The 17,646-nt window shown below is 40.8% G+C and overlaps 1 protein-coding gene across 7 annotated transcripts in view; it reads left to right on the forward strand.

Moving 5' to 3' along the window:
* GNG2 (G protein subunit gamma 2) overlaps window positions 1-17,646 on the forward strand; it is a 117,100-nt gene that overhangs the window by 39,906 nt on the left and 59,548 nt on the right. For 2 of the 7 annotated variants that reach the window (XM_078053690.1, XM_078053691.1), the window contains exon 3: window positions 9,988-10,141. The exons of the other annotated variants lie outside the window; for them this stretch is intronic. The gene's annotated coding sequence lies outside the window, so the exon portion shown is untranslated. The remainder of the gene's footprint in view (window positions 1-9,987; window positions 10,142-17,646) is intronic. 7 annotated transcript variants of the gene reach the window in all.

Raw genomic sequence — 17,646 nt, forward strand, 5'->3', positions numbered from 1 at the left:
CTCCCCAGGGAAATGAAACATCTGCAGTTCCCTTTATGGAAAAAAATATCCAGGCAAGATGTCATTCATTTGGGAAAGCTAAAGAAAGATTTTCACATATCCCACCAACCCTAAATAGTCACTGACCTTATGCTTTGGGTCCCAAATAGGAACTTCATACTGTGGCTGCCTTATCAACTCTCGGTATGAGAGACTAGAAACCCTAAGTAGGAAGGATCAGTGCTCTGACCACAGGCCCATTGCAGAATAAGATGGGTTATGTGATTGAAAACTTAAAGGGAACTAATATTTAGAGAGTATCTACTATGTATCAGGTTCTTTAGAGTACATCATTTCGTTTAATCTTCACACCTCTGGTGGGATGATCCCTTTGTTCCAGATGAGAAAACAGTCTTGGATTAGATAACTTGCTTTATTAAGTAATAGTCAAAATTTGAATACATGTCTTTCTGACCTGCAAGAAAAATAGAAGTTTCAGAATAACAGTCCGAAGACAGAACGAAATAAGATGGAGAAGGGCTTTTTACTCATTTAAAGAAGCCTAAGAATTTGGGGCTTTATCATGGCTATAACCAGAAATCAACAGAAAAATGAATTTGATGATCGTCATGATTGTGTGCATGTGTGTGTGTTAGTGTACAGATCTGGTTTAAGTAGAAATAGTTTTATTCAATGCTTTCTTCCCTACATATTTCAAAAGAGATGGAAGTATATATTACAGTGTTTAGTTAATACCAGTGGCATGTATTAAGCAAAAGTAAGAAATAGCAAAAATAAGAGGAAATAATGATAGATGATGGTCCAAATATAACAATCATAACATATCACTTATCCCACATGAAAAAAATGCACTTAAAAGGTCATATATTAAAATATAAGGTAGGTCTATGATACATTAATTAAACAATAAGGAGACTGAGAATAGTGATATCTGAGAACTAATATCACAACAAAATGGCTAAAGCGGAAAAATGTTAGAAACAAAAGGAACAAGCAAGTAACACTGACATGCACAAGTGGTGGTATTAGGTTGGGGTCTGCTTTGGGTGGCATCGTTCCAAGAGTGAAGGTCGACTTATCATGGGGCGTATTCCAAGAGCCCTGAGAGCCAGGGAAGAGCTTTGGCCTCTTGAAATTTAGGAATGAATATTGTATACCTCCTGGTTTACTAACACGGAGTAGAGTTAGACAGTCATGCTTTATCTGCCCTGAGATATAGTGGAGTCACCATTCATTCCCTTACAGTTAGGAAATATATGAGTTTCCTTGGTTTGAACATCTTGGAGACAAAGACACTTTCTGAGGTCAGCCAGCTGTAAAAGAGATTGCTCCAAAGCTAATGAGAATGGAACTGGATTTGGAGGCAGGTTGCCACATTGCACAAGTCCAGGGAGAATAAATCTGTGATGCAAAAAGGGTGACATTAGAATTAAGTGGTGTCAGGTGAGCAGGTTTTACAGTTGGAACCAAATTTCTTCAGAATCCGTACTCTGACGGTTACTTCAAGGAGAGATGGTTTGAAAAAGTTCTTAGGTGGGGGAATTAGTGATCAACTTTGCTTCCTAGGGACATGAGCCTATCTGTAACGTTGCCTGTCTTTCCCTGAGTAGATTCCCAAATAGTTTGCGATCCCTTCTCACCTGGTTCCGAGATGACAGGTAACTCCTTTGGTGAAAAGCTAGTTGGAAGTGAACTTGGCCCTGCAGACAGAGCATGTGATTGGCCTTACCATGTTTGAGGCCAGAGTCCCATAAGGTTATAACAGTTGCATGTCCCACAATGCATTGAAGGAATAGTGTTTTAAAGGAAGGTCATGGGAAATATCTGCATAATAGCAACATTCTTTTCAAGTTCCACTTTGAAATGAAGCTGTTGGGAGGCAGGCCAGTATGAAAGGGGCTCTATCAGCAGAGAGACCCTCTGACTGTAGATTTAACACTCTTCAGCTCTTCTCTACAAGGTTCTTGCCCTCTGGGTATTGTTTTTCATTTATCCTATTTTCCATCTATGGCTTGGACTTCTCAGGCAAATTGTCTCTGTCCTGTGGTTACATATGTTAGAGACCACAGAGTCTAGTTACAGATCTCATATTCTGAAAATTTTGGAATGCTATTATTCCAACCATTTCCCCCAAGCTGCCTTTGAAGCTAATATTATTGCTTACAAATGATTGTGAAATATTTAAATTATACAGGAAAGGAGAGAGAATTTATTTTTTTTCTTAGTGGTTCTTTTGAATGACTTGCATAGTGAATTTTAATGGGAGAAATAGCTCCTGCATTTAGGTTTTGCTGGGTCTCCCATAGGTATGCATTAGAGTGGATATATAGAAACAACACCACAGACTTGGCCAGGAGAAAAGATTGCCCTCATAGTTCTTTTCTTGCTCCCTTATCCCCACTTAATAAAAGTGAAAAAATGCAATACAGTAACATGAAACAAAGCTAAAAAGATCACTCATTAAAACAAGAAAGAGAAAATTGCCAAAATAATAGCGCCAGGAAAAGCCCCATGGAACAAACAAAATAGCCACAGAGGACAAAGGAAAGTTCTTTGTCTGAATTAAAAATAACTACAAATGGTAAGATATGCATTGATTGAATACAAATGTGGGTTTCACTGCAGAACCCGTCTGCTCTGTAACTGGGCAGCCCCTGAGATGGGGGGCCTTTGCCACCTTAGAGAACAGCTTCCCAGACAAGTGCTACCAAGTCACTGTCCCCGGCCTTCTTGGATAGTCCACTAGAGTACCTGGACATTGTCAGCCCTGCCTTCAAGTTTCCTGCCCCCATACCATGAGGATTCGGTGGAAATAATATAGGTAGGGTGGTCCAGACCAGTATTTAATAAAGACCTGATGTATTTCTCCTTCAGCAGCAGAGAGAGATGGGAAAGAAATGGAAGGAAGGCTATCTGTGATAAAATCTCCATCTCTGATAGTGCCTCCTTAGCTTTCTGGAAACCCATCTCTACTCTGGAATTGACCTTCAAGGACTCGTGTCCCAGCTTGTTTGAGACTCTCCCCTGTCTCTGCAGCATACTTCTGTTCTGACACCTTGCTGACAAGTAAGAGTTTGCTACTGGGCTCTTTGGGGGAACTCCGTGTTTTTCCCTGTCCCAGCCCATTTCTGCCCATCTGCTCTTGCATGGCCTTGCCTCTGCCAAGATCCAACCATTCTTGGGCGGAGCCCACAGACTCGGAATGAGTCCCTTCCCTGGGGCTCAGGCCATCGCCAGCCCAGATCTTAGTTGGAACTGAAGCAAGAATGGTACCAACAATAAGGCAGAATTGTGATTTACATCAAAATTAAGGGTAGAAAAAGGAAAATAAACATCTTGGGGTTTTTTGAGGTTTTTTTTTTTTTAAATTGTGGTAAAATACACATAACATAAAATTGACCATCTTAACCATTTTCAAGTGTACAGTTCAGTGGTATTAAGCACATTCTCATTGTGCTACCATCACCACTAACCATCTCCAGAACACTCTTCATCTTGTAAAACTGAAACTCTGTACCTATTAAGTAATAATGTCCCATTCCTCCTTCTCCCCAGCCCCTGGCAACCACCATTCTAATTTCTGTCTCTATGAATTTGACTACTCTAAGTACCTCATATAAGTATTTATATACAGTATTTGTCTTTTTGTGACTGGCTTGTTTCACTTAGCTTAATGTCTTCAAGTTTCATCCATGTGTCAGAATTTCCTTTCTTTTGAAGGCTGAATAATCATATTCCACATTTTGTTTATCCATTCATTTGCAGATGGACAATTTGCTTCTACCTCTTGGCTATTGGGAATAATGCTGCTAAGAACACGGGTGTACAAATACTCTTTAAGACCCTGCTTTCGATTCCTTTGGGTAGATATCCAGAAGTGGAATTGCTGGATCATATAGTAGTTCAATTTTTTATTATTGAAGAACCACCATACTGTTTTCCACAGCAACTGAACCATTCTATATTCCCACCAACAGAGCAGGAGGGCTCCCTTTTCCCCACATCCTCGCAACACTTGTTATTTCTTGTCTTTTTGATAATAGCCATTCTAACAGATGTGAGGTGATAGCTCCTCGTTTTGATGTGCATTTTTCTGATTATTGAGCATCATGTCGTACGCTTATTGACCATTTGTCTTCTTTGGAGAAAAGTCTGTTCAAGTCCTTTGCCTATTTTTTAATCGGGTTTTTTATAATTAAGTTGTAAAGGAGTTTTTTTTTTTTAATATATTCTGGATATTAACCCATTATATGATTTGCAGATATTTTCTCCCATTCCATGGGTTGCCTTTTCATTCTGTTGATTGTGTTCTTATTTGCACATTAGTATCTTTGACGTAGTCTAACTTATCTATTTTTTTCTTCTGTTGCCTGTGGAAAACATTTTTTTTCTCAGACACATAGGAAGTTATAAAAATGTACTCTCTACTAGAACGCATGGAAAGTTTCAGTAAGAATGAGGAAATCAGAAATCATATCAGATGTCACATTTTATGACCATAGTACACCTCACCCCAAAACAGTTATAGGGACAGTACTATATATAAAATAATTAAGTTGTAGATGAGCAGAACCAAGGAAGAAATGTATCACTTTCAGGATTGTTTTATTCTTCATTTATTTCGCCCCTCAAGTAAAGAAAACTGCTAACTGGATAGAGAAGAGAAGGGGTCTACAGTGTTTTAGGATAGGAAGAAGCAAAAGGGCAGTCATGTTTTGGAGAAACTGCAAATGGACAGGTGATTAGCATATGCTGTTTTATTAATTTCTTTTTTTTTTTTTTAAAGATTTTTATTTATTTGACAGAGAAAGACACAGCGAGAGAGGGAACACAAGCAGGGCGAGTGGGAGAGGGAGAAGCAGGCTTCCCGCTGAGCAGAGAGCCCGATGTGGGGCTCGATCCCAGGACCCTGGGATCACGACCTGAGCCGAGGGCAGACGCTTAACGACTGAGCCACCCAGGCGCCCCTTGTTTTATTAATTTCTTACAGCAAGCCTGTGAGAGAGGCATTGGTATTGCCGGTTGACGGGATGAGGCCCCAAGCCACAGTTACTGAGCAGCAGAGCTGGGATGGGAACCAAAATCCTGTTTTTCCTAACCCATCACCAAGTGAACTAATTGTGAACTAATTATTAACAATTTCAGCTGAAATGTTAACAGAACACTTGATTGGAGTATAACAAAATTATTCCAGAACTAATTGGTAAAAATTAACTTTCAAACCATCAAAGAGAAAGAAATAAGGATGATTCAATATGTATTGTAATGTCTCATAATTCAAAATAGCATGATATAGAATTAGAAATGGAAATAGATTATTGTGACAGAGACCTCAAGAATAAGCCTTCATACACTCAGGATTTAATATATAATACTCTGAGCTTAAACAGTTGTCAGGAAAAAGCAAATCATCATTTTATTAAGGCTGAGATTACTATAAATCCATGTTTAGAAAAAGTAATAGACCAGGGGTCCCACACTAGCTACTAGAAGTTTTGTTTGTCCAGAGGTGTGTATGTGAGCGTGTGTGTGTGTGTGTGTCTGGATTTGAATGCTCCCATGCTGGACATCTAGGCTACAGTTTGCCAAGGAATCTACCATTCCTTATAAATCTCATCTCGTCACAGTTACATTTCTGTGCCTACCTGGCCCCTCTGCCATTTAAGCTTATGACTTCTGATGTATACTCTAGGTGAGTGTTTCTCACCTAGGATCATAAAATTGATCAAGCATCAGAATCACAGGGAGGTCTTGTTAAAACACAGATTGCTGGGCCATAGCCCCGGAGTTTCTGATTCAGGAGCCCTGGGATAAGGCCCAAGAATTTGCATTTCTAACAAGTCCCCACATACAGTGTAGTCCCTGGACTTGAGATAAATTGCATAAATTGGAAGTGAGCATTTAGAGACTTTTATACTTTTAAAAGGAACTTCTATATTACAGAGTAATTTGGATTCGATTGAATCTAGTAATAAAATATGGGCCTATATTTTCTATGACTTTTTAAAATTTTGCTTTTGTGGAAATATATTTTTACTGAATTTTATGAAAGCCTTGGTCCACAGGGATTGGAAATTTAAAAACCAACAAATGAACAAAGAACATGTCCATAGCCGCAGATTGTCTGAGAAGCACTGTCACCAGAGTTCTGCCCAGCTGGCATTTCCCTTGGTGGAATCACATGATCTGGGGTAGGCCACAGCCGGGAGGCCAGAAACTTGATCTACTAGAAGAACCAGAGTTGACTTAAGTCACAACACAGACACACGCTGTCCGTTCCACAAAGAACTGGAATGTAAAACCACACGCCAATGACAGTTTATTAATCTATAGGAACTGCCAACTGGATGGGTTACTCATATTGGCCTGACCAGTGAATCATTTTCCTGCCTGAGAAACCAACTTACAATCCAGAGGTTACTCAGTGAGCATGAACATGGCAGGAAAAAAGGGCTAGATAAATGGTTTGTGTGTTCGTGATGTCAGGCTGGTTGCCTACTGAAGACGCAGGGATACACCTGCTGAGTGGACCCCGCATCACCGCTCCCCCCCCCCCCACCAGTCAGTGCTTTGATAGATGGACGTTTACTCATGAAGCTTCCATTGCTGATTCACCAACTTCCCCTTCCTAACTGACAAGTGATGAAATTAATTCAGTCAAGTTACTGTCGTCAACCTAGCCAGCCATGTCTGGAAGTAATTCTGTCTCTTTGATGATGCCTTTGCACATCTTCACCGCAACCTATTAGGTTATGAGCGTCAAAGTCAATTTTGAAAAAGTTGAGAACGTGAATCTCATACACATACATAGTGAGTACATGTCAAGGGTTTAATTAACTCGTGAAAGGAAACAACAAATGAAAAACCTGATTTGAAGAATACAAGAAGTGTATATGGTCAATGGAAGAAGGAATGCTGAATATCATCAAGTTCCATACCAAACTGGCTAATATTCTGTTGAGCAATTAAGGCATAAATCTCGGGGTTAGTTTTTCCAATTAAATAATTTGTATTTCTACCAGAAAAAATCATCTGTAATTTATCAGCCTCGTATCTGAACATCTAGCTCTATAGAGTCTGCACCCTAATCAGCAGTAAATCAAAAAACCATCCTTCTCCGCAGGGTCAGATGAAGCCGGGGGAGCTTGTTAGACCATGCTCTTGTATCACATTGAAAGGGCACACAAATCTTTCTGCCTTATTTCTGAGTTTTGGAAAAACTTTTTGTAGCAGACTTAATAGTTTTACTCTTGGAGAACAATCTGTTTCCTTGTTCCCAAGTCCTGTGGAAGAGGGTAAGGTGGTCTGAGCGCAGAGCAGAGGGAAGGTTTTCAGTTACTTACCACCTTTCTGAGCTCTTCCCAGCCAGAGTGACTTGGCCTCAAAGGAATTTGGATCTACTGGTTGTCTAATTGCCAGAAAGAGTAGCTCAGTATTCATAATTGGATAAAAGTGATGGTGTAAATTTACCCAGAGGCGTTAAATGCTCTCGTCAGCTTGACTGCGGGTTTTGTGTGTTTAGGTTAGATATTCAGCCAGTGCATGCAAATTTCAAACGTGGAGCATTGAAGGACGATTCCAGTGTGTTCCCGTGTTCCCAGCAGGTTGACCACCTAAAGTGTTTAGGAATGCTTAGGATCTGTTATCTAAGCAGATGTCAATCCTGTAGGAATTACATTTCTGAGTAATCATTTCATATAAAACTCTTATTTTGGGTTAGCCAGGCCTAATAATCAGCTGGTACATAGTAGTAGAGCTACATTGGGTGTTAAATCACTGAAATATTTTCGTACTGGTTGGTGAAGAGAAATGATCTCTCCATTGAGATTATGAAGTATCTAATGATGTCTCCCATCTGTTGCCGTGGAGGAGGTAATGGACCTGGGAGGAGCACGGCACAGGTACTCACTGCCGCAGCAGCCACTGAGTGGTTTGGGAGGCAATGGTGGAGGGGTGTGCAGCACCCTGTCTCTGGCCTGTGGCTGCCCAGAGTTGGTAAGGGTGGCAAAGTGGGCCCAGGCCCTCCGGGGGGCACTGGCATCCAGGTATATATCAGTTGTGAAGAGCCTTCAGCATGTCCAGCTGGAACAAAGATACTGGAGATCTAATGACTGTTAATACAATAGTGAAGTCATTGACATGGTTCTTATGTGGTTTGAACACGGGCATCGCTTAGCTAGGTGACAGCTACGTTAAGATTGCAAGAGCTTATAAAAATCAACAAGTGATTTGGAAATTTCTAGAAAGTTTTGGTGAATTATTTTCTCCATAAAATATTATTTATGAGTATTTAAGGATATAGTGAATTTAGCAAATAAAGGAATGTTAAATATATTTTGGTTAAATATTTTGGTTTATTACGTATTAATTTTATCTTGCCAGTTAAATATTTTGAATATGACTTTTACTTCTGGCTATATAGAAATTAAAGTTATTCAATCAAACTATCAAAACTAAGGGCAAAATGAAATGGGAAGATTTTGATAACATAGGTAAAGATTTATTGTCTAAATTTAAATAAATAAGGTGCTTATTCAAAGCTAAAATGATGACACAAGCCTCCAATAGGCAGAGAGTTGAATGTTAGCAGGCAGTTTGTGTAAAAGTAAAAACAGGCAGAAGGGAGGTTCCCTAAGGGTAGGCACAGTGTCTGACAATGGCCTGGTCTCCTGGTAGGGATTTGATAAATGTTCATTGACTAAGTGAATGACTGAATCAATATATGAAAAAGCTTTTCATCCTCACCAGTAATTAAGTAAATGCAACTAAAACATTCATGAGATATAGTTTCACACCTATTAATTTAGCAAATTAAAGAAATAAAACCAATGGCAGGGAACCACTGGGGAAACAAGGAAAACTTGTCACCACTTTCTGAAAGGACTTAATTAATATATTACTAGCAATCAGGGCTGCTTACTTTCTTCACCCATTTTAGGGATTTATCCTTAGGAAACAATGTTTAAAGGAAATGAAAACTTTCTTTAAAAACATTTATAGTAGAGCTGTTTATAATAGCAAAAATTGGAACCAATCAAAATATCCGACAGCTCGGTGAAATAGTATGCACTCATTTGAAATGATACACGTGAGCGTTACATAGAGAAGTTTAGAAAAAAATGTTAACTAATATGCGCAATCTGTTTGCAGCCATGTTTGAAAACCACACAACATCTATCTGTGGAATGAAAATCTAAGGGGCAATGGAGAGTATCTAGATGAAAAGCCGTCAGGGTGTAATTTTTATTAAGCTGCTTTTGCTCATGAATGAACAAGAAATCTTAAAACTTTACCTCCCGTACAGATTGCCAATTTAGGATGTCACAAAGATCATCGTTAGCACATTAATATTTAAGTCCAAATGTATTTTCTGAAGGTTATTTTCTCCCTGCAATTTACATTGCTCCTCAAAGATTAATGATACCTAAATTCAAAGTGAGGGCATGTAGTAACAATGTTCAAAAGCAGTTCATGGTATCCAGAAAGATTTTTGTGAACAAAGTACAGTCAATCCTCATTATTCACGGATTCCGTATTTGTGAATTTGCCTACTCACTGAAATTTATTTGTAACCCCCCAGTCAGTCCTCATGACACTTCTGTGATCATTTGCAGGCAAAACAGAGTGAAAATACTGAGTTGCTCAACACACATACACCCAGCTGAAGTCAAACCAAAGCAACATTCTGCCTTTTTGTTTTAACTCTCATACTGGAAATAAGTGTTCTTTCCACGGTCTACTTAGTGCCATGTTTTTCATATTATTGTGCCTTTTTTGTTGTTGATGGTGATTTTACTGTTTAAAATAGCCCCCAAAGCATAGTGTTAAAGTGCTGTTGTTCCCAAGGACAGAAAGTCTGTGTGTGAGGTGACTTTTGGAGAAAATATGTGTGCTAGATAAGCCTTGTTTAGGCATGAGTTATAGTGCTGTTAGCCCAGTGTTCAGTGTTAATGAATCAGTAATAGAGTGTCTTTCTTTTTTTTTAAGGAAGCTCCACATCCAGTGTGGAGCCCAGTGTGGGGCTTGAACTCATTCATGACCCTGAGATCAAGACCTGAACTGAGATCAAGAGTTGGACGCTTAACCAACTGAGCCACCCCAGGCACCCCTAAAGTGTCTTAAAAAAATAATCTTAAATAAGGTGTGTTTAAACAGAAATACACATAAAACAAGGTTATATATTGATCATTTGACCAAATATTGTGACCAGAGGTTCCCAGGAACCTAGCCCTGCATTTCCTTTAGATGCAATGCTAATTAACATTTGCTAATTCAGTGTTTGTGGTAACTTTGTAGAACATAACTACCATGAATAATGAGAATTGACTGTGGTTTTAGTGGGAGCATAAACTTATGTGTTCACATCTGGTCCAATATCATCAAACAAAAGCTTGGGCAAGGCAGAAAAAGACATCTGTTTTTAGGTTATGGTAAATTGTTTTACTCTGGTAGTGAACACACATAGTTTAGACCTTGATGACTTTCAATCCCTTTTTTCCTCTAAGATCAACAAGAACATTATTATTTGAGTAGTGTAGACCTGCGTAATAAATTCTAAGAAGATGGCAGGCACCTTAGTAGATGTATCCAGTATTTTTCTTTATGTCTCCACAAGATCAGAAACTGACTACTACCAATTCTTTGGTTTGGGAAGAACTCAGATGGTGCCAGGGTGCCTGTGACCTAAATCCTAACTAGAAAGCCCATGCTGGACGTCAAAAGACTCAAGTCTCAGAGAGCTGTGCTCTGTTCCCCAGCTCTACCCACTGTGGGTATTCTTCATTACGAGCAGTAGTAACTAACTTGGGTGAATTTTACCGTAGAAGGAATTTATCAGCAGGATACGCAGTGGTCGTCGAATCTCTGGGAGAGATGGAGGGTCTTTAGATGTAGAGGATGGAGAGTCAGAAATAACACCCAAATCATACCACAGAGCTGGTCCAGAGAAGACGTTGCCTTTACTGGGAGCAAGCACTGTAGCTCCCCCATCTGCCGCCACACCCACATCCACCATCCCCAGGTCTCCACGTTTCAAGCTTCCATTTTGGAGTCTGGGCAGCAACTTGGGTGATGTACCTGTGCTTTTGCTGCAAGAAAGCCAGGGAAGTGAATTTTAGCCTCTGCCTCAAAATGTAGGAAGAAAGGTAGAAAAAGAAGGGAAAAAGAATGATGAAAGTGCCTTACCATCCTGCGCAGCCTATGTGAGGGGAGTTCACTCTGGTGCTTCTTTCCTCCTCCATAGTTTATTGTTTCATATTAAAGTTTTTGGCCTACTGGGAATTATGATATAGTCTATTTTATATGCCAGACTTTATAAGGAGACTGCTTTTCTTTTTAACATTAAATGTATATTCTGAAAATGGAAATTATACATAAAGCATGATTTGTTTTAATCAGTGTATGGAATCTTCACGTTCAGGGAGTGGGTGAAACAAAATTAGAATGCAGTTACATCGCAGTGGAAATCGAGAAAATTTTTATCTCCCTGATCTCCCTGTAGCATCTCTAGAACAATGATTCTCAACATATCAACTGGAAAAGTCTTTTTTTTTGAAGTAAAATTTTACAAATCTCAGTATATAAGTTGTACTCTTAATATCCATTGGTTAAGGATGCTTTAGTTAAAGAGTGCTTTTTAAATGAATTTGCATTTGATGGCTCACACTGGCATCTACTTATACTTGTGAAAATAGAAGAACACGTATGTGTAGAATATATTTTACGTGCACGCTGTTTGAGAACTCCTTGTAAGGACTCCATGACCTCATTACTAAGCCACCCTGGAGGCTCAGACACACCAGCTCTAGATTTGATTCAGGTTGGCGGTTACTGCCAAGTCTCCTTGGACCAAGCTGAATCAGTGGTGCCTTGGGAGAGATCGGTTCTCCTTGGACATGCACTATCCTTCCCTGACCCCTCATTTATTTTTGAGGTGAGAGTTCATACACACATTTTTTTTTCAGTTATACAAAAATGTGCGATACATGTGCAAGCCATTTTCAAGCAGAAAATAAAAGCCATTCCTAGAATTATTTGAACAGATGCTTATGGCTGGTTTGAAAACCAAGGGTCTTGAGTGGAAAATCACCAACAGGAGAGCAGAAAAGTCTTCTACTACAATGCAAGCTCATTTCCTTCTCTGCACTTGGCATGAAGCAGAATTAAACCTACATGTGAAAGGAGTCCATTTCTTCTTTTATCAGAGACCCCACTTAGCAAGGAAATAATGGGCAGCTTTTTTAGCTGGTCTGTCCTTTTCTCTTAATTATGGGAATTTTCTTGTGACATTTAATGTGAACCATTGCCTGGATTAATAATGTGATGTTTTGTTTGGATCAGATTTAAAAAAAAAAAAAAAAGGGCAGAAGTAAAAGCACAGGATTTTAATTTGAAGGTTTGAGACCATATTGGTTCCAGGTTCCTGTGTCTCTGGTGACCTCCCTTGGATTCAGTCCACACCCCTCATCATTAGTGGTACCCTCCCGAGGACAGGACAAAATGCCTTATACTAACTTTAGTTGCTGGTCTTTACCAATTTGAGGTTGGTGCAAAGCAGGAACCAATGTGAAACCAAGTTTAGAGCACAGAGATGGTAACTTTTAAAAGGCTGCCTGTGTAGATTAGGAAACAGGCACTAAAAATTATATAGCTGATCGGGTCCTGCATTAGTGATCTATGGCTACATAACAAACGAATCCAAACAGGTGTCTTCAAACGATAGACAAGTATTATCTAATGGTTTCTGGGGTCAGGAATCCTAACTGTCTTAGCTGCGGAGTCTGGCTCAGGTGCTCCCGTGAGGTTGCCGCTAAGGTGTCAGCCAGGGCTGCGGTCATCTGAGACGTGACTGGGTCTGGAGGACTGGCTCCAAGCTCATTCATATGGCTGTTGGCAGCAGACCTTACCTCCTCACCACAGGGGCCTCTCCGTGCAGCTGCTCATGACCTGGCTTCCCCCAGACAGGGATCCAGGAGAGAGAGAACTCAAGACCAAAGCCACAGTCTTTTATAACCTAATTTTAGAAGTCACATACCATCAGTTCTGCCACATTCTATTGATCACACAGGATGTGAGTACCAGGGGGCAGGAATTAGTGCAGGTCATCCTGGAGGCTGCCTACCACTGGTTCAAATGGCTAACTTTTCTAGAAATCATGGATTGGATAGTTGCCTTCTTTGTAAGTCTAAGGACAGCCTCTTGATCAAGTTAATAATGACCCGTCATACTTTGAAAATAATTTTTATATCTTTGTTTAAAAGCATAAACATGATTTTTAAGTAAAATGCTGTTATAAAGACTATAAATAATAGACACTAGTGTACAATATAGAAATTTGTTTTACATGAACTCCTTATAACCACAATTTATAATATATGTTTATATATCACTGTAAAATGTATTTAAAGAAATTCTGAATCTTAACGGGATATTGCTTAAATCTTTCAAAGTCAAAGTATACATTCATTTTTTATAAGCTGCATAATATTCTACGAAAGGACTGTAGCAAATAGGATAAGTGTACCAGAATTATCTAACCAGTCCCTACTGTTGGACAGTTGAGTTTTTCCCCCATTTTTTGAAAAATAAGAGTCGTGTTTGTACATATATCTTTGCATGCTGTCTGAGAATCCTCCAGAGCAAATTTTCTAAGTATATTCTTGAGTGAAAAAGGATGTGCATTAAAAATATACTAGATATTGCAGAATTATCTGCTAAAAATATTGTGTTGACAATATTTTGTGACAAAAGCGCCCCAAACACCTGCCTTCTAATGTCAGCATTACTTTACTTTGATACTCCTTGCTGTGATTTTGAGGGAGACAATGGCAGTGTGCTCGGCAGAGAGACCTCAGAGACAAAGAAGGGTGGGGGGGCGGGGAGGCTGCAGTGAGATCAGACAGTCATCGGGGAGACTGGTCCAGAGCTTACACAGGACTAGAGCCCCAGTGTGGCTTCTCTACCTTGAGTATGAACATTGGGGATGTTTGCTGCTCATCTCTTAATGAGATGACTCTGGTGTCTTCAGGTGTCTGTGCATCAGTGAAGGAAGTAATAGACCAGGAGATAGGTGGATCAGAAAAATCCAGCCTCCCCAGTTCTTCCCAACAGCCTCCCACCATTCCTTCCTGAAAATCTCACCATTGCTTTGCCTGACACCTTGGACTCAAGGTCCTTTAAACAGCACACAGATTGTCCGAGGTTGATATCAGCCACTAATGTGCAAGCAAAGTTAATATTTCACCTTAGTTGAAGAGACTGACTCTGAAAGCATGGAATTCATTCATTCATTCATTCATTCATTCAACAAATAATTATTGAGTACCCACTATAGGCCAGCAGCTATCACAGGCCCTGGGTATATAATCATGAGCCAAAACAAGTACCCACTTGGAGCTGCCAGTTAGTGGAGAAGGTGGACAATATTCAAATAATCTTGTGATTATATGATATATATACAATTTATGATATATATTTACAAACTGTAATGATGTCTAGGAATGAGCAGTATTTAAGGAAGCCAGGAAAGTGGAGATCTAAAGGTTGAGTCTAAGGCTGCTGGAGGGGACAGGGTAGGGGGATGGGGTAACTGGATGATGGGCATTAAGGAGGGCACGTGATGTAATGGGTACTGGGTGTTACATACAACTGGTGAATCTCTGAACTCTACCTCTGAAACGAATAATATGTTATATGTTAATTAATTGAATTTAAATATAAATAAGGATGGATGGATGGATGGATGAGTTTGAGGTCAGTAGGAGAGACCCTGGGAGAATCACACTGGGCAGAACACCAAGTAACAGCATGCTTGCAAGGCCTTGAGGTGGGAAGGAGCTGAGCTGTTTGAGGAACTGAAAAAGGTCCGTGGGGCCAGAGGGAGTCATAGCAAGAGATGAGGATGGAGAAAGGGGCCAGAGCCAGATCATGCAGGTCCTACACATTTTGTTAGAAGAAGCAGTTTGAAAAAAGGAATTCAGGATATGGAAATGTTCATAAAGGCAGATATGGAGGGGAAGGAGGAAAGTGATGGACATGGGGCTGGAAGGGAGACATGTCAGCTGGGTTAGAAGCTCAGCTCCTCCATTAGCCATGTGCCTCCTGTACCTCAGCGTCCACCTGGTCTTCACTGGCACAGTGCTGTTGGGCTGGGACCCGTCATGACACATGGCACATACTCAGGGGCTGAGCAGCCTTGCCAGGACCTACTATTCTCCCCTCATAGACTTAAAAGTCTGTGCCCCACTTTGCCTTTCAGATGCCTGGGAGGATTCCAACAAAAGTCCATGCCTGACTCTATTAATTGAATTACAGAGGGAAGGCCCTAGTGCATTCATCAAACTTTAATCCATCTCCACTGTTACCTTACAATGTTCAATGTTTTAAAAAAGCCCACTGCAGCATGCCTCTAAAGCGGCACTTAATTGACATAATATGGGTCACCTGTCTACATGGAATTAGCTGGCAGAGCTTCCAGAACAACCTACTTTTCCTCCCTTTTGCCTTTAGTTTTTGAACTTCTGCAATGCGTCACTGCTGCTCAAGTCAGTTTTGCGCCATTATTTAATCAATAAAGAGGGGTAGAGTGGAGAGCGGTGCCTCCAGGTGCCAGCATTTGTCAGCGGTGCGGTTGGGGGTAAGAAGGGAATGTGGTCAGGGCCTCGGGAACCGCGCCAGGGACCCATCAGTGCTGCTCACCAAGCGGGTCAGCTTCAGCGTTTGCAACCGTGTAAAACGGAAAGTATAACGTGGCTTGACGTCGTGCTTTTAATGTCAAGCACTTTATAAAAACTGTGCACGTGTGTGTGTTTGGAATGGGGAAAGTGAATGAGTTCTGCTTTGCAGCAGGGAAGGGAATGCTCATCCAGCCCTGTGAGAATGAGATAGTCCCTGAGCACAGCTTGGTGTTCCTGTGTCCTGATCTGGGAAGCCACAGAGCCAAGTATGCGGCCTTGGAGACCACCGTCTGAACTCAGATCCTGGCACCCTCCGCCTCCACTTACTATCTGGGAAACCTTGTAGATTTAATGAACTTAGTTTCATTTTCTTCATCTGTAAAATGGGAATAATGGTAGCCTCCTCTCGTGGGGTTTTTGTGAGGATTAAGAGTTGAGGCATGAAAAGGCCTCTGTTTAACATGATTATTTAGTAGATTAAAATACAGCTAATAGCGCCAGGCACTGTTCTAAGTGCCTTGAATATATTAACATATTTAATCTTCCAAGATCCCAGGAGGTATGCATGATTATTCTCATCATCCCCACTTTCCAGATGCCCAAGATCGCCTGACTGGGAGATGGCAGAATTGAGACTCGGACCGTTGGGCTCGGAGTCCAAGCTCTTCACTGCCTTGCCACACTGCATCTCAGCCATATGCAAATGTCAGCAGTCGTTATTCTTGGGGAGGGAAGAAAGAATGGGAGAAATACAGTAGATGAGAACACTCAGATTCCTTTGGACCTTGGACCTGACTGTGAGCCTCTCCGCCCTCCATCTACCACCGCTACCCCTTCACCCACCATTCCCACATCCCTTAAGTCCAGTGTCTCAGACTAAATACCGAGTATGGCCTGAGTGTTGAACACCCTTACTGAAACCTCTTGATCCCACTTAGATGAGCGAGAGGGACAGTCACTTTCTGCTGGTGCTGCAGCTGCCCTCCTGGTTGGTGAAGGCTGGCCAGGGGTCTATCCAGAGTACCTGCCACCATACCCAGGGCAGATCCCCTCTTGTGGGTTGAGTCCTGTCCACTTTCATTACTGTCTGGCTTCTTCCGACAAACCAGAAGTCCCTGGGTGAAATTCTCAAAACAGAATTGCATGATTGACCAGATCTGACATTCTAGAGGAGACTTACTCCCTGCAGGGTTACCAGCCTAGATTCTTTCTTCTAATGTGTCAATGATTCTAATACGAGGCCAAAGTCCCCACACTGGGGAATAACATCGTGTGGGCAGTCCTTTACCAAAACCTTACCCCAGACAAGGTGTAATCCATATTTCAAATACTGCAATTTGCATTTCAGTTACCTGGCTTGGTTTTGTTTTGTTTCCTTGAGGTGGGAGAGGGTCTAGGAAAAGCTAAAATACGTATTTAGGTAAAACTGCTGAAGGTCACTAACTTTTGCTGGGAGTTATCTTAACCTGTAATCTTAGAGTTTTGCTTTCAGAGGGATGGAGTCTAATCATGTCTGCTACCTCATTTCAAATGGTGGGTGAGGAGACAGGAAGCAGAAGTGATGATGTCACATCTAGGTTGATGGTATATGGGCGTTCATTGTTTTATTTTAACTTTTCTGTGCCTTTGCAATTTTAAAAAATAAACTGGGGGAAAATAAAAGCATTAAAAAACAAGGCTTATGGTGGGGCACCTGGGTGGCTCAGTCGTTAAGCATCTGCCTTCGGCTCAGGTCATGATCCCGGGGTCCTGGGATCAAGCCCCGCATCGGGCTCCCTGCTCAGCGGGAAGCCTGCTTCTCTGTCTCCCACAACCTCTGCTTGTGTTCCCTCTCTCGCTGTGTCTCTCTCTGTCAAATAAATAAATAAATAAAATCTTAAAAAAATAAAAATTAAAAAAAATAAGGCTTATGGGGAAGAAGTAAAAAAAAAAATTGCTACTTATGGGATCTCTGTACTGTGGGAGGGCATAA

The sequence above is a fragment of the Halichoerus grypus genome, chromosome 8 (genome assembly GCF_964656455.1).
Source record: "Halichoerus grypus chromosome 8, mHalGry1.hap1.1, whole genome shotgun sequence".
In the NCBI taxonomy this organism is placed as follows: domain Eukaryota; kingdom Metazoa; phylum Chordata; class Mammalia; order Carnivora; family Phocidae; genus Halichoerus; species Halichoerus grypus.